General features: G+C 37.9%; 1 pseudogene; it reads left to right on the top strand.

Annotated features, from left to right (window-relative positions):
• On the top strand, nucleotides 1–2,913 carry LOC112320302 (PDZ and LIM domain protein 1 pseudogene; annotated as a pseudogene).
• The last annotated feature ends 1,611 nt before the right edge of the window (nucleotides 2,914–4,524 follow it).

Raw genomic sequence — 4,524 nt, 5'->3', positions numbered from 1 at the left:
ATGTCAGAGCTTATCAGGTACTCAAGTATTTTTGCAGCCATGGTAATAGTACAATCCCAGTCACAACTAAGCCAATACAGAAAAGGGGGGAAAATACTGGACTATGTAGAAAAAACATTAAAGGAAGGAATGCTAATTCCATTAAGAGCTAATTCAGTGATTCTACTTGGCTTTACTACTCCAGGATATCAAACATTCTTCTGATTTCAGATAAATTAATTACAATAATTTTAATAAAGAATGTTTAATCCATCATTCCCTCTGACTTTTACTTATCAAAGCAAAAGTAAAACTTATTCACTCAGCAATAATTTAACATAACCAGGTCAGGCATGGTGCTAGGCCCGGAAAGTGCTACAAATAAAATAAATAAAGCCTGGTCATGTCTATCTTCAAGGATATTATAATTTAATGATGGGAAATAAAAGGCCTGAACAGGTAGGTGGCTGAGTGAAAGAAAAGGAGATGAACTAAGCAGATTTTGGGAAACACGTTTGTGAATAAATAAGAAAAATAAAATTTTATAGGAGCTATGATTAAAAAATACAGTATACAGAGTAGAATATAGGTGAGAAAAATTGATTCCATGTATAAAAGACAGATTTAGAAAGAATGCACAAATTTTGTATTTTAAGAAATCTGAAAATAATTTTGCCTTTTCTAAAAGAATGAGATAGGACTGAATGATCTCGAGAGAACATCTACCTTCAAAATTCTATGATATTCTTTCCTTTTATCCTCACCCAAGGGTATGTTCATTAATTTTATAGAGGAAAGTGGAGAAAGAGAGGGAGACAGAGACAGAAACATCAATGTGAGGGAGAAACATCAGTCAGTTGTCTCCCGTCTGCACGCCTACCAGGGGATCGAAACTGCAACTGTATCAAACCTGCAAACTTTTGGTGCTCGGCACGATGCTCCAACCAAGCTCCTGGGCCAGGGCTATGATATTCTTTTATAACATATATGTTCATTAAGTGTTTGGGTTTAACCTAAAGAAGTCTCAGAATAGAGGGAAAGAGTAGATTATTCCTCTATAATGCTCTTCGCTGGGGAAAAAAAGGCATATTGTACTAAATTATTTTATGGACACTAATCTCAATGTACTAGGTAAGACTCTATTGTCTTATTGTGTCTGCTTTCTTGTTTAAAAAAAGTCTTCTTTCACATCTTCTTCCCTGTTCAAAACTTTTACCTTCCCTTCCCTTTAACCGCCTCCGTCACCACTCCCAGGCTTCCACGCAATACATCAATGTCTACACAACAGTTTAATTTTTAAATACAAAAACAGATAATATAGATACTATTTTTAAGAAAATTCAGACACCACTAAAGCTAACCCTAGACACATAATCTTAACAGTAAGTAAATTAACATCCTAGAGTATATTTATGAAGAAAAATGAAAAGCTCTTATAAATGGACATTATTGCCATTTGTCAAAATGATGTGGTTAATATTAGCCAAAGGAACCCAAAATACTGATTTCAATGACTGAGAGTGGATGTTTGTGGCAACTATTTTGTCTCAACAGTAGGTACTTTAAATGTAAACTTACTGTAATGAATACAACAGAAATGTGTACTTGTGTGACCATATCATAGAATCCCCCCCAGTTCTCACATTTTCTATCAGGGCCTCATTAACATTTTTTATTTTTCAGATTCTTTCTACCTTTCTCTGAAAACCTCTTTTCCATGCCCATTCAGAATATCTACTGTCATATGAGTATTCCAATACATAAGTACTAGCCCACATATATTTTTTCCAAATTATTGCTATTCTCAGACACTAACATCAGTGTCGGTGTCTCTGATTTGCATTACAAAACACTGAGACACAGGAGGTATGGGCAGCAAAGGGACTGAAATGGCTGTGAGTCTGTAAAAATAAAGGTTTCATTTAACCAAAACTTTAAAATATGGCTCTAATGCATGCTTGTCAATCACCAAATGCATTACTAATGATAGCTTAGGCCTCTGTTTATGGCATCATGTATAATGAACCATATTTCCAATCTTTCCCCTTTCCGTTTACTATTTATGAGTTAATTATTGGATTTTGAGGGGTTTTATAGAGGGCTGATAATAAAAATGTATTGCAAAGTACTCTGCGAACCTTTTATAGTAATCACTCTAGAGAACAAAACAGGTTTTTACTCCATGTTCTTTCATAATGTTTCCCAGTAAATTACCTGTTCCAGAAGAGTATACATGTAGCATAGAGTAAGTTCCTGTTTTTTTTTAAGAAAATGTAGTTTAAGAATACTGTCCCTCATGAATTGAGCCTCTGAACCGCAAGAGGCGCTGCACACACGCATGGCACGCATGCCCGGGATCGGAGTGCCTCCAGCTCTGCCGCCAGGGTCGTCACCAACCAGGACGGTAATCCCTCTGGCCTCCACTCCTCTGAAAACAGCTTTGACTTCAACAGACCCTTAGAGTCAAAGAAGGCAGCCCAGTGAACCAGAGACAAGCCTTAGAGCTTTCTCAGTCTCCAAGTGGACTCGTCATCAACAAAGAACCTGAAGTACAAGATGCTTCAGGAGAAACAGTAGTTAAATGAGCCCCCCAAACAGTCCAGTTCATTCCTGGTTGGCAGAAATCCTGGAGTCTAAGGAGAAAGGAGACCCCATCAAGCCCTTGGGATTCAGAAGTGTTAACACATGCTAACAAATATGGCACCAGCGTTGCCTGTGTGTTTGTGCAGCTGCAGGACAGTCGCCGCCACCCTGAGTGTTAGGTGTGCGCCAGTGTGGCATGAACCTGAAACAGAAGGGCCATTTCCTTGTGGAAGGTCAAATCTACCGTGAAAAGAACACCGCAGAGCGAGTCTCACCACCCAAGAGCTAGACGTGGTCACTGTGTTTCCCAAAAGAACCAGCAGATCTGACCAAACACTTTTCGCCACCTAGGCCCTGTTGCTACTTGTTCTCTACATGCTCTGGCCCTCTCTTCTCTTGGAAGTTCTTGCTTGCTTTGGTTTCATCCTTGTTCATTAAACTTCGCTTCCCTCTGCCTTTGTTAACTGGCTGGCACTGCTGTGTGATGCCTGCTTTTTTAATAAGTGGAGGATTGTTCTTGTTCAGTGTCCCCATGACAGCATCCCTGTGTCTTCTCTTCACTCAGTTCACCTCTGCTGCAAATGAACAGCAGCCAAATAGGAACCAAGTAAAATTTAATATGTCTGACATTAAGTTCACTTTTACTCAATGGATTTATACACTCTAAAAAAAAAGAAATAAAATTTAAAATTTTAAAACATAAAAAAAGAATACTGTCCCTTACTTTGATTAAAAATACAGTGTTTGCTTTGAAGCATTACTGCAGTGGCAGCTGTCAAGAGCAATGTGACTACTGGCAATCATTCCAATTAACTTAAATCACTCAGTGTTTCCAAATAACTACTAATACACGGTGGAAAATATGATTTTTAATTTTAAACAGTCTAAAGATATGTGAAGTAATTTAAATAAAGAATTAAAACTCCTACCAATTTCTAAAACTTTGGCCTGATAATTATTCAAGAGTGAAGAATTATATTATTTTTATGAAAATTTATTGACCACTATAATATGCATGATTACATCACTAATTTGTTCCTCCACATGTTAATCAATCTTAATTAATAGCGTTTTTTAGGTGAATGTAATTTCTATGTAGGTCTTTGGATACTAACAGAACAAAGTAATTAAACCTTCTGATAGATTAAGAAAAATTATTTAAGACAATTTTCCCGAGAAGCCAACATTTAATAGATGTAGTGCTAATTGAGGTTTTAGATAAATCAAGGTCCAATTATGTTTATTTAATCAGAAACCATAATCAAATCCTATACCTCCTTTGTATCTTACTTTCTCTATTGAGAGATGATGATAAATTACAACTTCCTTCAAGTCATAATTAAACAGTGAGGTTAATTGAGAGAAATGATCTACATGAAACAGAATCCATCTTTTCTGCTCTTCATTTTAAGTCATGAGCTCTTCAATCCATGAGGTCTGAGCCCAGGACATCCGATGACAGCTGGCTTCCAATCACTGTTCAGGTTCCTGGTCCAGAACCTATTGTCCTGAACTATACACCATGTCCCAACCAGTATCTGACATTTCCACTGCTGCTAAAGTTTTGTCATTCTTTCATTTACAATCTAACTTTGTTACCCTACTTTCCTAGTTATGACCTTGGCCATTACTCAGGCCTCGAGACCGATTTCTATTCTTTCCCTGAGTAATGCATTTAACCCAATCTCCTGTGGGTGGCGCTGCTGCTCGCATCTCCACTGCCTGAAAGCAGGATCCAATGGCTGCTGCTTCTGCGTCTGCCAGGGCAGTCCTGCAGTAACAGCTTTACTCACACGTGAAAGACATAACAGGGTGTGGTTTGAAGGGCATCAAGCCTGTCGGCAAAAATTCCCTTGGCAGCTTACCTGAAACACCAGCCAAGGATCATTAGCGTTGCTCCTTAAAATATCTTGGTAGTTTTGAATCTGAATCCTCCTACCCTCCACTCGTACCTTTTCCTAT

Source organism: Desmodus rotundus, chromosome 4, assembly GCF_022682495.2.
Source record: "Desmodus rotundus isolate HL8 chromosome 4, HLdesRot8A.1, whole genome shotgun sequence".
NCBI lineage: Eukaryota > Metazoa > Chordata > Mammalia > Chiroptera > Phyllostomidae > Desmodus > Desmodus rotundus.
The sequence above is the reverse complement of the archived record's forward strand: the minus strand, read 5'-3'. Positions and strand labels throughout refer to the sequence as shown.